Source organism: Epinephelus fuscoguttatus, linkage group LG14, assembly GCF_011397635.1.
Source record: "Epinephelus fuscoguttatus linkage group LG14, E.fuscoguttatus.final_Chr_v1".
NCBI classification, from domain to species: Eukaryota; Metazoa; Chordata; class Actinopteri; order Perciformes; family Serranidae; genus Epinephelus; species Epinephelus fuscoguttatus.
Window position 1 is genome coordinate 7,014,986 of NC_064765.1, and position 20,831 is coordinate 7,035,816.

The 20,831-nt window shown below is 42.0% G+C and overlaps 1 protein-coding gene and 1 long non-coding RNA gene across 2 annotated transcripts in view; one reads left to right on the forward strand and one right to left on the reverse strand.

Moving 5' to 3' along the window:
• Positions 1–20,831, reverse strand: part of syne2b (spectrin repeat containing, nuclear envelope 2b) — a 235,832-nt gene that overhangs the window by 98,598 nt on the left and 116,403 nt on the right.
• On the forward strand, positions 15,679–18,874 carry LOC125901215 (uncharacterized). The gene is made up of 3 exons (XR_007450953.1): positions 15,679–15,834; positions 17,107–17,166; positions 18,793–18,874. It is a non-coding gene; the product is annotated as an uncharacterized LOC125901215 (long non-coding RNA).

Genomic DNA, 20,831 nt, shown 5'->3' on the forward strand with positions numbered 1-20,831 from the left:
GGCTTTTACTGATGACAACTTACTGTGTAAGGATTCCGGCATCAGCCACATGGGAGAAGTTGTGACTGAGGATGAGTTAACGCCCTCACTTGAGAACTTTGTTGTCCTCACATGGCTCCGCTTCATACACGCTGATCTGCCGAAGCTCATCAAACAAAGGTATGGCACTGAACTGCGGTCCCGCACGTTGACATCCATTAAACCAGAAATCTCACAAGCCCTGGATTCACTACTAGATGAGTTGCAGGCCTCGGAGGATGCCTGTGCTATGCGTGCGGCCGTGTCTGAGCTCCCCAGGTCAAAGCAAGCCCTGCCTGCCCGTCCAAGGAAGTCATGTCCCTTATGCAAATGTGCCAGTAGGCCTGATAATCACTTTCTTAGTAAATGCATGTTCCTGCCCCCCCCCCAAGACAGAATGTTCATGGCTAAATCGCGCCAAGTGATGGGTGAGCAGACCAAGGGTCTGATCCTTTGCACAGTGGTTGCCTGTGGCGTCCTGATGCGCATACTGGAAGGTCAGCCCCCTACCTCAAAGTATTGATGAATTATTAAAGAAAAGACAGTGCTTTTAAAAGAACGTGTCTCTTTGGCCACTGCGCGGCGACCTTTGACCCCAGGGGCCCCAGATTGGGAACAGAGGATCTCCCAGAGCCACTGAACGATAATCTGGAACAAAAAACCCCAAAGTCCTGTAGGGTTTTTTTTGCCTGTTTCAGAAACTCAAAATCAGGAGCTGTCAGACTTATGTCCTCTTACACCCTTTGACCAGAGAGGAGGTTTGGGAGGAAATGTATTTCTAAAAGTCGCAGGAGTCTGATTTTTTTATATGTCGTTCGGGGGCCCAAGACGAGCCGGTAGACATCAGTTAGGTTCCGATCGGCCTGGTAGTTTCCGAGGGGCGGGCTTCTAAAGGTTAGCATTTTTGAACCAATTAAGGCTCGCCACGGCCACAAAAATGGACTGAACCACATGAAACTTGGGCTTCGGGCCTTACGTAAGACCTGTATCAGTCTCCCTGAGTCCCAATTCTGTAGACGCTCTGCAAAGCTAACTAGCTCTGCGGTGGTCGTATCATCACGGGACAAAAAAATCCTAGCAGAAGGCTCTGTGGCACACAACATACTCGACTATCAGCCCCCTACGTCAAAGCATTGATGAATTATTAAAGAAAAGACAGTGCTTTAAAAAAAACCACGTGTCTCTTTGGCGCTCTTGTCGACCTTTGACCCCAGGGGTCCCAGATTCAGAACAGAGGATCCCCCAGGGCCACTAAACGATAATCTGGAACAAAGGTATGAAAAAATTGTCCAGATCGCCCCAAAGGGTTGACCTTTGACCTTTCCCAAGGTCACACGGATCTGAAACTTTGCACAGTGGTCGCCTGTGGCATCCTGATGTGCATACTCAAAGGTCAGCCCCCTACCTCAAAGCATTGATGAATTATTAAAGAAAAGACAGTGCTTTTAAAACAAAAAACGTGTCTCTTTGGCCGCTGCGTGGCGACCTTTGACCCCAGGGGTCCCAGATTCAGAACAGAGGATCCCCCAGGGCCACTAAACGATAATCTGGAACAAAGGTATGAAAAAATTGTCCAGATCTCCTTCAAAGGGTTGACCTTTGACCTTTCCCAAGGTCACACGGATCTGAAACTTCTCACAGTGGTCGCCTGTGGCGTCCTGATGCGCATACTGGAAGGTCAGCCCCCTACCTCAAAGCGTTGATGAATTATTAAAGAAAAGACAGTGCTTTTAAAAGAACGTGTCTCTTTGACTACTGCGCAGCGACCTTTGACCCCAGGGGCCCCAGATTGGGAACAGAGGATCCCCCAGAGCCACTGAACGATAATCTGGAACAAAAAACCCCAAAGTCCTGTAGATTTTTTTTTGCCTGTTTCAGAAACTCAAAATCAGGAGCTGTCAGACTTATGTCCTCTTACACCCTTTGACCAGAGAGGAGGTTTGGGAGGAAATGTTTTTCTAAAAGTCGCAGGAGTCTGATTTTTTTATATGTTGTCTAGGGGCCCAAGATGAGCTGGTAGACATCAGTTAGGTTCCGATCGGCCCGGTAGTTTCCGAGGGGCGGGCTTCTAAAGGTTAGCATTTTTTAACCAATTAAGGCTCGCCACAAAATGGACCAAACCACATGAAACTTGGGCTGCGGGCCTTACGTAAGACCTGTATCAGTCTCCTGAGTCCCAACTCTGTAGGCGCTCTGCAAAGCTAACTAGCTCTGCGGTGGTCGTATCGCAACGTGACAAAAAATCCTAGCAGAAGGCTCTGTGGCGCACGACATACTCGACTATCAGCCCCCTACGTCAAAGCATTGATGAATTATTAAAGAAAAGACAGTGCTTTTAAAACAAAAAACGTGTCTCTTTGGCCGCTGCGTGGCGACCTTTCCCAGGGGTCCCAGATTCAGAACAGAGGATCCCCAGGGCCACTAAACGATAATCTGGAACAAAGGTATGAAAAATTGTCCAGATCGCCTTCAAAGGGTTGACCTTTGACCTTTCCCAAGGTCACACGGGTCTGAAACTTTGCACAGTGGTCGCCTGTGGCGTCCTGATGTGCATACTCAAAGGTCAGCCCCCTACCTCAAAGCGTTGATGAATTATTAAAGAAAAGACAGTGCTTTTAAAAGAACGTGTCTCTTTGACTACTGCGCGGCGACCTTTGACCCCAGGGGCCCCAGATTGGGAACAGAGGATCTCCCAGAGCCACTGAACGATAATCTGGAACAAAAAACCCCAAAGTCCTGTAGATTTTTTTTGCCTGTTTCAGAAACTCAAAATCAGGAGCTGTCAGACTTATGTCCTCTTACACCCTTTGACCAGAGAGGAGGTTTGGGAGGAAATGTTTTTCTAAAAGTCGCAGGAGTCTGATTTTTTTATATTTTGTCTAGGGCCCAAGATGAGCTGGTAGACATCAGTTAGGTTCCGATCGGCCCGGTAGTTTCCGAGGCGGGCTTCTAAAGGTTCGCATTTTTGAACCAATTAAGGCTCGCCACGGCCACAAAAATGGACCAAACCACATGAAACTTGGGCTGCGGGCCTTACGTAAGACCTGTATCAGTCTCCCTGAGTCCCAACTCTGTAGATGCTCTGCAAAGCTAACTAGCTCTGCGGTGGTCGTATCGCAACGTGACAAAAAATCCTAGCAGAAGGCTCTGTGGCGCACGACATACTCGACTATCAGCCCCCTACGTCAAAGCATTGATGAATTATTAAAGAAAAGACAGTGCTTTTAAAACAAAAAACGTGTCTCTTTGGCCACTGCGTGGCGACCTTTGACCCCAGGGGTCCCAGATTCAGAACAGAGGATCCCCCAGGGCCACTCAACGATAATCTGGAACAAAGGTATGAAAAAATTGTCCAGATCGCCCCAAAGGGTTGACCTTTGACCTTTCCCAAGGTCGCACAGGTCTGAAACTTTGCACAGTGGTCGCCTGTGGCGTCCTGATGCACATACTCAAAGGTCAGCCCCCTACCTCAAAGCGTTGATGAATTATTAAAGAAAAGATAGTGCTTTTAAAACAAAAACGTGTCTCTTTGGCCGCTGCGTGGCGACCTTTGACCCCAGGGGTCCCAGATTGAGAACAGAGGATCCCCCAGAGCCACTAAACGATAATCTGGAACAAAGGTATGAAAAAATTGTCCAGATCTCCTTCAAAGGGTTGACCTTTGACCTTTCCCAAGGTCACACAGGTCTGAAACTTTGCACAGTGGTCGTCTGTGGCGTCCTGATGCACATACTGGAAGATCAGCCCCCTACCTCAAAGCGTTGATGAATTATTAAAGAAAAGACAGTGCTTTTAAAAAAACAATGTGTCTCTTTGGCCGCTGCGCGACGACCTTTGACCCAAGAGGTCCCAGATTTTTGTTCATGGAGAGAAAGTTCACTTCCATCCAAGATCGGATATCATTGAGGCAGTCTAATAACACCTGAACAGAGGCTTGCTCATTTGTTTTTAAAAGCAGATAGATTTGTACGTCATCTCTAAAGCGGTGAAATGAGACATTGTGCTTTCTAAATATGGATCCCAATGGCAACATATATATCGAAAGAGGAGGGGACCCAAAATAGAACCCTGAGGCACCCCACAGCTCAGGGGGGAAGTGGCCGAAGCTGGACAGAGAAGCTCCTGTCTGACAGGTAGGACTGAAACCACATAAGAACAATATCCTTAATGCCCACACAGGTGTTTAAGCGAGACAGGAGAAGGTTGCGATCCACTGCATCAAAGGCAGCTGTCAGATCCAGAGGGACCAGGACCGCAGAGTTACCAGAGTCAACTGTTAAAAGAAGGTCATTTAAAATTTTTAAAGCACTGTTTCTGTGCAATGGCGTGACTTAAAACCAGACTGGAACTTCTCGGAAATGTCATTTAGATCAATAAAATAATGTAGCTGTTCATTAACCACCTTCTCCAAGACCTTAGAAAGAAAAGTAAGCTTGGAGATAGGCCTAAAGTTGGATAAAACTGTGGGGTCTAGATTATGTTTTTTGATGACGGGCTGGACCCCAGCATGTTTAAAGGCAGCTGGGACGAAGATGAATTTATCAGATCCATAACAGAGGGCCCAATGATATGGAAAACGTCCTTAAAAAGATGAGGTGGGATGCTGTCAAGAGGACAGTAAGAAGGCTTGAGGTGCTGGACAATATCGGTTAAAGCTGAGAGAGACACTTAGATGTAAATATTGCATCTTTCTTTTAGATAAAACACATTTTTGACTTGTGAATGAGTCAATGGAATTTCTTGCAATAATGAAAAATACTGGCAATCACATCTGCCTGGCACAAACCACATGTTTTGGACAGCTGTGAAGTGACAGAATGTCCCAGCATCATGGTTCTTATATTGCCAGATTCCAGAGAGTCTCCTCTTCATATATGGCAGAATATGTCAACTTCTAACTTGCTATGGTGAGATACATGTAAAAATGAAAGAATTTAGTCACACAGATTTGTTCTTTTCATTGATATAAAAATTAATATAAAATACAGGCACATAGAAGGACATGAAATGATGGCAAATCTGGTTAGCTCAGATTGTCCCGAAAAAAAACAAGATATAGCATGTGTATGTAGCCTTTATAATGACTGTGATATGAGCTTAAAAGTAAAGGCAGTAAAAATACCCTAAAAAGACCTAGGGCCCATAGGGTTAATTTATGATTTAATTAATCACAATTAAAAATTAACCCTTAGATACCAGTTTTGATCATATACCACTAAGTGGTACCACTAAGTTTTGAAAAATACACTATAATTCATTATTCTAAAAGCAAAATTGACTTTGATTATTATTAGTATCATCGGTTGACCTAAGTAGAAGAAGAAGAAATGATTTTGGACTTCTCCTGTGCATTTGACCCTAACTATGTAAGAGCAGTGGTGCTATGGCAGACCCTCTGCGCTGTCATCAGCACAAATTATGTGCCCCTGTGATAAAATCCACCATCCCCCCTGATGTTTTTGTTTTTTTTTACAACTTGAGTACTGGTCTTTACTATGAAGCTGTAGTCCTTCCACCTACTCTGGGTGATTACTGTCTTAACACACACAACCTGATTTTTGAGGTCCCCATTACTATGAAGCTGTAGTTCTTCCACCTACTCTGGGTGATTATTGTCTTAACACACACAACCTGATTTTTGAGGTCCCCATTACTATGAAGCTGTAGTCCTTCCACCTACTCTGGGTGATTACTGTCTTAACACACACAACCTGATTTTTGAGGTCCCCATTACTATGAAGCTGTAGTCCTTCCACCTACTCTGGGTGATTACTGTCTTAACACACACAACCTGATTTTTGAGGTCCCCATCCGGACTATGCCCCTCCCCCACTGCCCTTTGTCGACTGGCGCACCTGCGCCTGACGAGTGACGCCAGAGTGCCCGGAGGCAGAGAGGAGGAGGAGGAGGAGGAGGAGGTAAACAGAGCTGGATTCGTGATGGAGACGGTGAGTATTAAGTTAATGAAATAGGCTCGCCATGTCTTCTTGAGTTACATTTATAACAACTGTACAATTGTGTCCAGCATGAAAATAGAGAATGACGTCGCAAAATGCAGTTTAGGAAGTTAGCTGTGTGGGTTAGCCTTTGTTAGCTAATGTTAGCTGACCATGACCGCTAGCTTCACGTGCTACACTATTAGCCAGGGCTTAAGACCGGATATAAACGGGCGGGTGTTGGTCGGATTTAACCATTTGTACTTTTAACTCTGGTCGCGGCCGTGTCTCACGTGACACAGACTGCGTGGATGAGAGAGAGACTCGTGAAACTTGTTATGCTCATTTTTCATTTCTCAATCCAGAAATTGGCTGTTGTAATGTGAAATTGAAGTGTTCTGCTGAGTGAAGTTACATTGCCTTCTTTTCACTGAATCATGCCAGAATCTGATCTATTTTGTGGAAAACACTGAACAATACTTGAGTTAGTGGTTTGATAATATTGGTGATTTCAAAAATAAATTAAACATCACAAAATAGTAAGTAATGACTATTATTGTTGTAGATGATTGAATACTGCTGTTATTACTTTGACTGCTGTATGTAATCTGACATGTTGACTGTGTCTGTGCTGACAGGAGGATGGCCCGAGTTTGAGATCCACAGGACTCAGCTCTGAATGTGCAGGTATGAAAGTAATCCAGAACACAATCCAGAAAGTAATTTGTGAAACCTGTATATATATTGAATCGTTCTTTGCATCCTGTTTATTATTTATCTGTGTTTTTTATCGAGCCATGCTTGTACTTTTGTTCTACTCTGCATCTTTGATGTTTTCTTCTGAATGACGATAAAGAGAATATTGAATCTTGATTCAGTAATGATGGGAAACGTAACTTGGACAGCCGAGCACACAACCCTCTGTTAAAGGCTACTGTTAGTGTTATTGTTACTCTTTAGTAAATGTATATCATCATTATTCAGTTAGTTTGCATTTTGACATAATTATATATTTAATCATATAAATTATTGTGTAACCACCAATAATTTGCAAGTGAGGAGCTGCTGTGTACTGGATCCTCCACTAACACATGTCAGCTAAATCAAAAAAGAGGAAAAAACAATATCAGTTAATGTTTTTATTTGAGTATTTTCTCCTATGTCTCACCATCAAACAGACCTTTGCTCTGGAGCTACAGTTTGTGAACCCTTGAACTACTGTATAACTGTACACAAGCCAGGGCTCAACAATAAGGATTGCCCGATTGCCTGGGGCAAGTAAAACTCATGTCGGGCATGTAAACTAACAACTCACTTGCCTGATCGGGCAAGTTGCTAAAAATAGTAAAAGTTAATAACTAATTGATAAAATAAATGTATTTTAAAACGTGCTCTTCTGCTCTGATGGAGGTGCATGGAGTTCCGCCACACACACAGGTGAGCACGCTAGAGCGGCTCGGGCCGCATTTTCCCGACCAAACCTGACTCCGAGCCCGGTGCAGTTTGTCAGCTGACAAAGTTATTGAAATGGACAGTGTGTAAATAACCATCAACAGACTGCTGTTACGCACAGACAGACACGCTGCTCGCACAGCAGCTCAGTACGGCACTCATGCTGAGCTTGTGTTGTGTTCAGGCGTTGTCACGTAAATAACAACTTCCAACACTTAAATAGGTCATAGCACAAAACAGCAGCATGTCAAGTGACTTTTTACTTTATTATTAGTGCTGCACGATTAATCTAATCGCAGTCGCAATCGCGATGTCAGGCTGTGCGATTACATAATAATGCCTCTCCTATAGTGTGTGGAGTTTGTTGACATCACGCCCACAAGCTATCCTGGTGCGTGCAGCCGGCGTGCAGCAGTGACCAACACAGACGCTGAAGAAGAGCATGAGCAGAACAGCATGAACATGCATGAGCATGAGCATGAACAGAAAGACATGCTGTGTAAAAGTTTAAAAGTTAAAGTCGCCACGTCCCGCGCAACACGACCAATCTATATCAGCACTTGAGACAGCACAGAGAGAAGTAGGAAGAGTGCGAGAGAAAGACAAGCCGTGTAACGTTAAAGACAAAGAGACAACTGAAAGCTGTCAGAGCCTCATAAAACAACATCCAAGCACAGTTAAGCAAACATTTCTATGTGTCACAGGGAAATCATGGACTCCATAACAAATGAAAAATTGAGCAATTTTGCTCTGTTTCGGCCCACTTGACATGCTGCTGTGTTGTGCTAAGGCGTTGTCATTTACGTGACAACGCCTGAACACAACACAGGCTCGCGCCGCTGTGTGTACAGTTTGTGTTTATGTTTATTTTATTTAAGAAGGGACAGTGCACATTAATTAACATAATCACTTAAGTCATGTAAATGTGCCAAATTTAGCCATACAGGCTAATTTTCATCTGCAGATGCGCTGCACTGCTGTGTGAGCAGCGTGTTTGACTGTGCTCAGTCTGTTAATGGTCACTGACACACTGTCTGTCCATAATAATAACTGTCAGGTCAGTGCCCCCTGATATAATGTAGGGAAACATTGAATCAAGCAAAAAGACTCATGATACCATTTATTTATTACATTATTATTATATTGTAATCGCAATCACACATTTTTATCAAATCGTGCAGCACTATTTATTATATTCAATAAAATTGTATGTTCCTAAATCTTGAGACACCTCATATGTAAGCTAGACAGACATTTCACCTGCTCATACTGTGCACACATGTACTGTATGTACTTAGTCCTAAAGAGCCCTTCTGGTGCCAGTAGATACATAGAAACATCCCAGCAGGCTGTGCTTTGCAAGCATACAAAAAGTTTCACACATGTGAAAATTATTTTTCATGCGTGTGCTTCACCTCCGCTGCTACAACTCCATCCTAGGGGAAACACTGCTGTGCGTGTTTTGTGCAACAGGTGGATGTGGTAGTCTACTGGTAGAGTAGAGAGCTAAGTAGCATTGAAGTAGAGTAGAGCAGGGCAGAGAGATGGAAGCAAAATATATTAAACCCGGTCTCAGTAGAACAGAACTGGAGAGAGGGGTGAAAAATAAATAGAGGTGGGCATGGCTCAAGTAGGGCGCAAAATTATAGACGGAGAATGATTGACAAATTTTTTCACTTTAAGCCCTGACACTGTCATATTTGTGTAGGAATTAAGCTACAATACATGACATATGTTGTTTTAATTAATAAATACAGTGTGAATAAAGATTACATAACATAAAAATAACTGCAGTCTTTGTTATTTGATAGCCGCTTAAATTAAACAATTGTTAGAGGGCAAGTAAAAACTGACTTTGGGCCAGTAGATCTCTGACCAACTTGCCCGACCGGGCAAGTGAAAAAAAAAAACCTTAGCCTTGAACCCTGCAAGCTTACCCTGGGTTCACACAGTAATGATTCACAAATCAGCTGTTTGAGTCGGACAGAGGAGGAGTGTTTGCGTGCAGGAACACAGTTGTTCAGTGGTTGAAAAATTGTAGCTTCAAATTAAAGGTCTGTTGAACAACAGAGAAGTAAGTAAGTAAGTAAGTAATGTTTATTTTTTTACAGTACTTTACACAGAAAGAATTCACAAAGTTCTTCATAGTAAAATTATAAAGAATATAATACCTAGCATAAGGTAGAGACACAGTGAGATCAGAAAAAGCAGAAAACATAGTCTAAAAAATATGAAGAAGGTGGTGAAAGTAGTCGAGAAAACAAGCGGCAACCGATATCAATGTTTTCTATGGTCATGTTTTGAAGCAGCTAAGATGATGATGTTCTGCTCTCCCGTTCAAAGCAGCTCATCACTCAGTTTCTGTTTCACTGCTCCTTTAAACTGAAGCAATGCAACACATTGACCATGATGGCAACCTCAGAACAAGTAACAACATCTAGTAGACAAAGACTGGACAACTCCAACTGGTCAGTGAGAGGCTCAACCTCAGCTGATTTAACATTTACCTTTTCTGTGATTTTTATTTTTAGATGTCGATGGTAGCAGTGAGCCTGAACATGAGGAGGAGGTAGGTTATGCCATCTTCTTACAAGTAACATTTAAACCAGTAAAATCACCAGATAATACTGAGTTTATGGGAGGCCACCAATCTGATCCTGGTGTTTGTGTTATCCTGTGGAGTCTGTTCAGTTTCAGAGTTGATGGATTTGACTCCTATGAATCTGCTCAGATAGTCTCATAGTGTCTGAACAGACTCATACTGTCTGTTCATTTAAGACACAATATTTTTATGTGCTGTGGTCAGACAACTAAAGATACATGGTGTTCAGCACGTGTTGATCCTTCTCTTTGCTATGGCTCTTTACATGGTCCCCTCAAATTAGATTTAAATGCCAAAATAGAAAAGCCATATAGCTTTCACTGAACAATTGTGAAAAACATTTGAACTTCATTTTTACGGGTGTTTGGTGTTTCACAGGCAAAAAGTCGCCATATGCTTTATATACAGAAGCTCAAATCACACCATGACATGTGTGAAAAGCGCTCTGAGGCGGCACAGGCAGAGGCAAAAGGAGGAGAGGAAGAGGACCTTGGTTCTACATTGTCAGCAGGATACAGCAGTAAGTCCTGCTACACCCTTTAAACAGGGATCGTAGATCCGATATTAAGATCGGATATTGGCTCCGATATTGACTAATTAGCTGGATCAGGTAAATGAGGCAGATCCATGACACAGATTTGTTTACTTCAATTCTATGTTAGTCACACCACTACAACATGTGTCCGCTGCATGCACAGCAACAACCAGCAGCTGCCTCTTTGTGTGAAAAGTATGTCTTTCTGTTGTGTGTCAGTGTAAACATTGCAACGTGTTTGACAGTGTAGCCTCACACCTTTTTACACCATAGGCCAGTGGGTGTGAGCAGGTTTGTCACAAAGAGTAAACTCACCGAAAATATGTTATATATGTTAGTGTTAAAATTTTGTTTCAGAGTGATCACGTGACTACAGAGTTAGCTGTAGCCATGTAAGAAGCTTCTGTCAGTGACTGTGCTGCAGCCTCTGTGATCCCTGAGCTAACAGATGCTCAGTGGCTACAGCTCACTCCGTGATCTTGTGATCACTGTAACATATATAACATATTTTTGGTGGGTTTACTCTTTGTGACAAACCTGCTCACACCCACTGGCCTATAGTTAAAAAGGTGCACAGTCAAAGATGTTGCCATGTTTACACTGACACATAACAGAAAGACATTAGTCTTCACACAGAGAGGCAGCTGCTGGTTGATGCCATTGGAGAACCTGATGTCAGACAAAGTACTACTTCTACCAAACTACCACAGTAACTGGCCATGACCATTGCAAGTGAGATATACAGTACATGTATATAGATACACATGAATAATCTTAACTGTAAAATAGCAATGGCAAATATGTAGTGCTAGTGATATAGCGTGAAACCAGTAACTGTTTCATGTGTAGTGGGAATTCTAGTTACTATTGCTTGTAAGTAGCATTATTTAGAGTACTTACCTGTTCAGGTTGATAGTGAGCTTGTCATTGTTTTCTCAAACAATGAGATCTGCTGTGAAAAAAATGATTTCAGATACTTACCAAGCAGGACTTAGAAATCTGACTTTAACCTCTTGTTTTTTAGCCGGACAGAGAAGCTCTCGGGTTGGTGTCAGAGGAATCAAGTTTTGAATTTAGTGAGGATGACTATGTCCCTGAATGTGGAGTAACCAGCAGTGATAGCTCACTTGATGTCAAACTTGGAAGGAAGAGAAAAGTGCAAAAACACATTCAGATCAGAAAGTATCTGTCCTACTCAAGAAAACGCATCTCCTGCCTGCAAAGAGAGTGGACCGTCAACAGATGATTCTGTCACTGTCATGACATGTCAGGACAGCGATGATGCAGCTCACGTCAAACGACAAAAAAAGACGAGTAAGAGAAAAGCCCAGAAAAGATCTCCAGATCATGCTGAGGAAGTCATTGTACCATGCAAGAAAAGGTGTCCTCAGACATCAAAAGAGAGCGGATCATCGTCTGACAAGTCTGTGATGGTAATGACATTGAAAAAAAACCCTGATGGTGGCAGATTGTACAACAAAACATCTTATTGTACATTTTGTTCAAAACCTTACCGTAAAATGGCTCGTCATTTAGAGTCTAAACATAAAGACAAGCCAGATGTGGCTAGAGCAATTATGCGTTTCCAAAAGGCTCTAAAGAGCGAAGGATTCAGTTATCTCTCTTAAGGAATAAGGGGAACCGTATCCACAATAGTGATGTGCTCAAAAGGAAAAGGGATTGTGATACCTCGTCAGCAACCAAACGATCCTGTAAAGCCTTCTGATTATATGCACTGTATAAACTGCGAGGGTTATCTAAAAGAAAATCACTGTGGAAACACATGAAGATCTGCCACCTAAAGAGGACAGCTGAGGGGTACAAAAGAGGAAAGTCTAGGGTCCAAACCCTCTGTGCATACACTCAGCCAGTTCCAAACAGTGTCAGTGAGCAGCTGTGGAAACTGGTTCTTTCTATGAACGAAGATGATGTAGCACATGCTGTCCGCAATGAAAGGCTCATATTGAAGTTGGGTGAACATCTGTTTAACAAACATGGTCATGATATCACAAAGCATGAATATATTCGACAAAGATGCGCGAGACAGGGCGCTTGCTCCTACAGGGACAGCAGAGCCAGAATTTGAAAGAAATGTCTGATTTTTGCACCAGCCAATTTTCCTCGCGTGATTGAAGCTGTAAAGGTGGTAGCTGGATTTAGCGAGGAAACTGGGACTTACACAACACCATCCTTAGCGTTGAAATTAGGCCATAGCCTTAAAAAGTTGGCCAATATTCTCGAATGTGAGGGCATGATGTCAGGTGACGAGGAGGCCATTCACAATGCAAAGGTGTTCAGACAGATATGCAACACAAAATGGAATGAATGCATTTCATCGCAGGCCCTCAGGACACTCACTGAGGCGAAATGGAACAGGCCACAGCTCCTGCCCTTCACGGAGGACGTGAAAAAGATGCATCAGTGCATTGATAAACAGAGAAGGATTTCAACAAAAACTTGAACTTGAAAAAGCAAGAAAAATTGGTCAGAACTTGAAACTTACACTCTGTGAGTTAATTATTTTTAACCGCAGAAGAGAGGGGGAGGTTTCGAAGATGGCTGTCAGTTCTTTCACAGCACGACAGACCTGGTCTCATCCTGATGTGGAGCTGGCATTGACTGACCTGGAGAAGAAACTGTGTGAACATTTTCAAAGGATAGAGATAAGAGGGAAACGAGGACGTAAAGTTCCACTGCTCCTCACCCCAGAAATGCAGGCATCAATGGAGCTCCTTGCAAAGACTCGTAATGACTGCGAAGTTCCAGACAGCAATCAATTCATGTTTGCAAGGCCACAGGCACTAACGCACTTTCGAGGATCGGATGTTATTCGACAGATAGCTCAATCCTGTGGGGCCAGTAACCCAGAGGCACTGTCCTCTACTAAGTTGAGGAAACACATGGCCACAATGTCCCAGCTTCTCAATCTCAAGGACAATGAAATGGACAACCTCATGGATTTCTTAGGTCATGACATAAGAGTTCACCGCCAATACTACAGGCTGCCTGAAGGAACATTACAGCTGGCTAAGGTCAGCAAAATGCTGATGGCCCTGGAAAGAGGAAAATGGCAGAGTTCAAGGGACAAACTCTGGATGAGATCTCCATTGATCCGCAAGGTAAAACAACCTCTGTGGTAACTGTATTCATTTGTTTCTCTCTTAATTTATCATATTCACATTCTTCTTAGTTGTGCAGCCTACGTTTTGCCCTCTTGTGGGATGTTGCTGTCATGTACTGATGAATGTGTATTCAATACTTTTATCCATGTGGTTACTGTGGTCCTCAGAGGAAATAGCTCAGGACAGTGACCAGTCAGACTTGGATGAAGACGACGACCAGATGGCTGCTTCGACATCATTTTCTACGCCCTCCACACCTTCATCATCCTCCAGACCTTCATCCTCCACACCTTCATCATCCTCCAGACTTTCAACGTCCTCCACACCTTCACCATTCCTCCAGTCCTTCATCAAGTAAGCTGACAACTATTGGGTAGTAATTTTATTCTTTTTTCATATTTATTTTGATTGCATTTTTTATTGCATTTTTTTTTTACATTTCTTAAATAACAGTAAAGATTTATTAACTGGTGGAATTTAAAAGATTGGAAATAGTTATTTGAAATGCTTCTTAAAGGTATCATTTATACAGTTGTAATCATGTTCTTTTGAATCCTTTATATGTATATTTGTTGTTGACATTGTTAAAAATGTTGATAACACTGAAAGATACATAGCTATTGCAGCTTGAGGATGACAAGGGATAATAACATAATCACAAAGGCAGAATTAGAAAAGCAGCTTTTATTCACTTAAGATTCAGCTCAGTGCAGGACACAAGAAACCTCAGGAAATTAACAATAAAAGGCAAATACTGCAATAGCCCCAAATTACATATAGTTAGACATTGCTATGCTAAGATCACACACTGACAATATCTCTGCAGGCATAATTCTCCAGAGTGCCACTGTACTATATGTGGTTGTTGATGATTGAGTCCAGACACAGAAGAAGAAGGAGCAGGTGCTGGTCCACCACCAGGACTGGACTTGATTCTGGTCCTCATACAGACATGGAATTAGAACAGGCATGGGCAAGGGCTGTGGCTGCAGGTTTCTGTTCCAACCAAGCAACAGCACACCAGACTTGACCCATTTAATCAGCTGATTTGTTAAACTGTGTGCTCTTGATTGGTTGTAGAAAAAACTACAACACATGGCTCTTTGTGGAATAGTTTGCCCAGTTTGTCTGGTGTGGCAAGATCATAGTTTGTATATCCAAACATGTCATGTCTGTAATGAATAGTGAGGGGAAATATAGGTTTAAATAAATGCAGTAGCAATGTTGAATATGCTGAGAGGCACAATATGAACAGTTGAAACAGTCTGAAAATTATGAAATGCTGAAGTTTCATTTCCTGTATTCACAACTAGAGAGATGATGACAAATCACTGTTTGCACTATAGAACCAATAAACAGGCAGTGGAGCTGAGTGAGAGCTGATCCTGAACCAGCCGGTTCTGGAGCAGAGGGTCCAGCATCAGAATCTTTACTCACCTGGAGCCTCCTCATGTACTGTCTGAGCTCCTGATGGAACCTAAACATTCAGTCCTGCCTGATCTCCTCCCAGTGATGAAAAAGAGTCACAATATGGTGACACCATCAACACTGGGTCTACTGCAGGGCCAGAATTTTTGCAACAGAATCCTTGGGGGCAGACATTCAAACAGGCCTAGACTGAAATAAAGTTCACCTTTTGCCTTATTATTTAGTTGTTTATATTTTATTTTACTATAAGTACATCATTTTTATTTATACACATATTTGGTGTTTTGTATGATATAAAATGATGAAAAATCTTGACATAGCCCATCATATCATCATTTACATATCGTTGGAGCTGCAGACTTCTATCTCAGACATGCCCTGTGATTTTCAGCTTAAATATGAAAGGAGGCTGACAATCACAGGACAGGTCTGTTCTGAGGATACAAGTCATCGGTCCTGACGTGTGTTTCTCTTCCACAACACACATTCTACATCTTGAGGCCATGTCTTTCCACACATGAGCTTCCTTCTTCTTCTTTCAAATGGGGCAGAGCTCAGTGGGAAACATTAGGAGAGACACAGGCGAGGCCATCTGTAGACCTAGTAATGTTTTATGTTATTAAGGTTTCATATTCATCAGGTTCACTACTTCTTTTACTAAGAGAGCTGTTGTGTTTCCAGATAAATCCAGTGAGAGAGAGAGATCCACCAGTGGAAAGGACAGCACACCTCCAGCTCAAGGTAACATCTACAGTAAATAGTAGAACATGAGGGTTATGGACACAAACAAAATAAACTAGAGCAACAACTGTAATTTTTAAATAGTGATTTATATTGTTTTCATGTATTTTACAGATCACAATTATAGAATGCGAGTGTGTTTTATTGAAAGCAAGGCTGGGTGTGCGTATGAATATACAGTGAATTTTTTAGATGCAGTACAAGAAAATCTCATAGCCTATTGTCTCTGTACAATGGCAGCAAAGACTGTACAGCTGTGCTCATGGACATGCATGAAAAAGACGTGCATCAAATGCGTGCTGCTACAGCTTATGAATTCTGAGCATGCATGCAGGGGCTCACAGGCAACACAAATACTTTCGCGTGTTTGCGTGTCCCAGCACATTGACTTACAAGCACAGACTGAGAAATACAGTATAATTCGTAAACTAGCTGAACTCAGTCGCAGGCCGAATTCGAAGGTTTGGCGGGCTGGATGCGGCTGTGGCTGACTGTACAAATGTACAGTCAGTTATAAACTAAGTCTCATGTTACTGATGTAATTAGCTGGGCAACAGCCAACAGAATTAAACTTTACAAAATACTTGAACCCAGTTGACAACATCACAACTTTGACACTTGAAATGTTGGTCAGTAAATTAGTGATTACTCACCGGTCTGAAGAAAGGCTGCAGCAGCTGTGGAAAATCACATCCAGATTTACTTGTTTCACCTCTTTTTTTTGCCGTCAAATAAGGTCAGACATCTGTGAAGAAAATAGGACTTTCTTGGAGCTGCAGCCTCTAAGCGTTTCTGTGATTCTAGTTGGGAACTGTAGGTAACATTGTGCTCTGGGGGAAGCTGTTCTTCTCTAGGAGGGGAGACAAGATGCTCCAACACTCATACGGCATCTACTGTCAAAATGGTGTAAAAATATGGAATGGGTCAGGGCTAGCTGGTTAGCATAGATGGAGAAAAATAGATAGAGGTCTTGGTCATGACATCATCACGGTGGCTTCTTCACATCATTGCCAGTGTTTGTTCCTTTCGGCAGGTCTGACACTGTACCTGAACTATTTTGTCCTTCAGTGTGACAGCTCAGGACAGGACAGGTTTCATACCTGAGGAGAGCTCCTGTCACAGCCTCAGGATGTTTCAGTGTTCTGTGTCAGCTAATCAGTCATTAGGAGTCATTAAGACAGATCTGTAGACCTAGTAATGTTGTATGTTATTAAGGTTTCATATTCATCAGGTTCACTACTTCTTTTACTAAGAGAGCTGTTGTGTTTCCAGATAAATCCAGTGAGAGAGAGAGATCCACCAGTGGAAAGCACAGCACACCTCCAGCTCAAGGTAACATCTACAGTAAATAGTAGAACATGAGGGTTATGGACATGTCTGAGGCCTGTACTGCGAAGGAGGCTCAACATAGCCAGGCTTTGTGTTCATGTTCTGGCTTAACAAAACCTAAAGCCAACTCAACTTGGTTTGTCAAGTCCGACTCTCAGCATTGTGCTCTGTGTGCATTCACATAAAAAGAGGTGTTTGGCGTCATATGATTCTGCTTCCGACACGGCCGCTGATTTCAGCCAAGAGGAGCAGGTTGCTTTAATGGAGAGAGCATGAGTGATATAAAAAGCGTGATCACAGCCAAAAGCTACACTTTGCTGCAAATATGATAATGAATAACAAGTAAAGAGAGGAGGCTGATTTTAATTTCTGACAGCTGAACATTGCGGTACTTTTAAATACGAAGATTTATCCATTTAAACAAAATAAACTAGAGCCACAACTGTCATTTTTAAATTGTGTTTTATATTGTTTTCATATATTTTACTGATCACAATTATAGAATGTGAGTGTGTTTTATTGAAAGCAAGGCTGGGTGTGCGTATGAATATACAGTGAATTTTTTAGGTGCAGTACAAGCAAATCTCAGCCTATTGTCTCTGTACAATGGCAGCAAAGACCTTTTAACTGTGAAAATAGCATAGACATATTCAAGATTTGTGTTTGGGCCACACTGCCATATAACAGATGAAACATTGAAATTAATTTATTCATGGCCACATCAAAGTGAAATGATTAACTTTACTGATTACCTATCTGATTATCTGTAATGCTGCGACACTACTTATTTCAGTGTCCCAGACTGCTAGGCCTATATAAAAGTATAAACATGACACTTGACCCTGCATTGTTTCAGAACCATCAGTAGTATAAATATATATAGCGTAATGAGCTCCTGACGGGAGTCGGCTCAACAGTCGAGCAGCGTATTCCCTCAGCTGAACATCTACAGACGGAGACGCTCAGAGAGAAAGTAAACACCAGTGGATCAACACGATCTCTTCCTTTGTACAAATGCTCGGTTCTGATCCAGCTCCACTGGACTTTCAAAGTTAAGGTTGCACCCGCTGTAAATGAGTTAAATGGTGAAACAGCGCGCTTTTATAGCCGATTTTAATTTTAAACTCTGAACATATAGCTAAGCATAAGTTACCATGGTGATCTAGCCAGGTTAAAAGAGGGCCACCTTTGTGATAAAAGGAAAGCCTGGCTTTAGACTCAACATACCTCGCTATCCCACTAAACTGGCTTCGCAGTACACCCTCTCTGGTTACCTGGTTAAACCTGAGGTTGTTGATCTCAACACTCATGAGGTCTTCTTCAAAGTCTAATCTAAAAGTCTTGATCCTAGCTGTCAATAATAATGTGTTTGGTGATTGAAGTTTTAATGTGGTTAAAGCTGATTCTGTGTACAAAGTAGAAACTGTTCAATGGCCTGTATTTTATACTCTGATCAGCCTCAACAGTAAAACCAGTTAACCTCTTTGTGTATAACCAGTTTTGCTCAACTGTTTTTAAGCACTTTTTAAGCATTTGCACCACTGTTGAAATAGGAACCTGCTCTTAACGATGTTGATTAGTTTGAGTTCAGTGTTCAAGAACATTAAGCTATTGTTGTATTTTATTCAGGTTCTTCACAAAGGAGAAGAAAGTGGTCGGAGGAGGAGGTCCAGGCAGTGGAGAAGACGCTGAATAGCTTCATAAGGTCCAGGAGGGTTCCAGGAATAGCATTCTGCTTGAGATGTATTGAGGAGTCTCCACAGGCCCTACAGGACAGGAGCTGGACAGCAGTAAAGTTCTATGTCAAAACCGAATTGATGCTGCCAAAAGAGGGAGATAAGCTGCTGCTGCTCTGAATTTATTTTCAGTTAAGAAAAAGAGTTGAGTTGAATTAGAACAGGTATTCTATCTTGCCAAGTTAAAATGCACAATATTTGCATTTCGTTCTGTGATTAATTTTTTGATGTGCATCTTTAACAGTGTTGGTTGAATAAGCTGCCAAAGAGGGAGATGAGCTGCTGCTCTGAGTTTATTTTGAGTTAAGAAAAGAGTTGAGTCGAGTTAGAATAGGTTTTCTATCTTGCTCTGGCAAGATAGGCTCCAAGCTCTGGGCTCTGAAGGGCGGGAGCTGGACAGCAGGTAAATGCACACCATTTGCATTTCGTTCTGTGATTAATTTTTTGATGTGCATCTTTAACCATGTTGGTTGAATAAGCTGCCATAAGGGGGAGATGAGCTGCTGCTGCTCATAGTTTATTTTAGAGTCAGAGTCAGAGTTGAATTAGAACAGGTGTAGGTAAATGCACACCATTTACATTTTGTCATTTATATTTTTGATGTGCATCTTTAACCGTTTTGGTTGAATAAACCACTTCTCTTATTGCAGTTTTATGAAGTCATCATTCAGCAATACACAAATTCAAGTATTAATTGTTTACATATGCAAGTATATCTGTCATCTTTACTTAAGCAATATCACACTTGAGGTCATGCTGTTGTGCTGAATATCAGCACTGGTGTGACTTGGTCATAGGCACAAGGCTGCAGGTAATCACAGTGACTACACTGACAGTGTGTTTTTCCTCCTGTCCATGCTGCTTTTCCCTTTCTCCAGGGCATGATAACATCTGGATGTTTTTTTCTGTTTACATAATGCCTTCTTTGGTGGCAGTGACTGCCACTATTCAGGCCTGTGTCGAGTGAATTACATTTATATCTGATGGTTCTGAAACAATGCAGGGTCAAGTGTGATGTTCATCTTACAGTGCAGCTGAAGTATGATGACATGGTGGGTTAACGCAGTTCATACAAGGAAACATATCTATCAGCAAGCTAATTACTTGGCTTTCACAATCCAAGGCTGTGGATGGTATTTACACCGTTGTGTTAAGGCACTATTTCATTTATTTCTATTTTATTCTGTATCTTTTGTGTAGAGGTATTCACTGTGCAGCACAATCACCCTTGTCAGTACAAAAAGAAAAATATACCTGTTTATTAAGTAAAATGACACAAAGACAACATATCAAATGTTCAAGCTGAGAAATATCATTGTATTGAAAAATTATATCCTCATTAAGAATTTAATACCAACCTCAAAGTTGGAACAGTGGTAACCTAAAAGACCTGAAAAGTTGTGAAATGCTACAAGGTGTTGTGCTGAATATCAGCATTGGTGTGACTGGGTCATAGGCACAAGGCCGCAGGCTGAGTGCCACAGGTAATCACAGCAGTGACTACACTGACATTGTGTTTTTCCTCCTGTCCATGCTGCTTTTCTCCATGTTGTTCTGCTCCTGTCTTCATGATGTTCTGCTCCTCTCCTGTCACTTGTCCATGTTGCTCTAACAACCAATGCTAACAGATGCAGTTATTTCTGTTTATGCACAATCTGGCTCTTGTAGCTTCTCTGGTAACAGTACAACTAGGCCAACACAGCTAGTGTCTAGTGGTGATCATTCAGATGCAGTTATTGTTTATTAAGTATACTTATTCACAGTCTGCTGTATTATTGAATATGTAAGAAATATACAGGGATGGACCTTCAGCTACATCTGTACTTTATTGATAAATCTACATTGCACATACGCTTTAACCACATCAAACTACACTGAAATAGTGTAACTTCCTCCTGTCATGCTCTGTTCTTCTCTCCTCTCTCGCTTCTC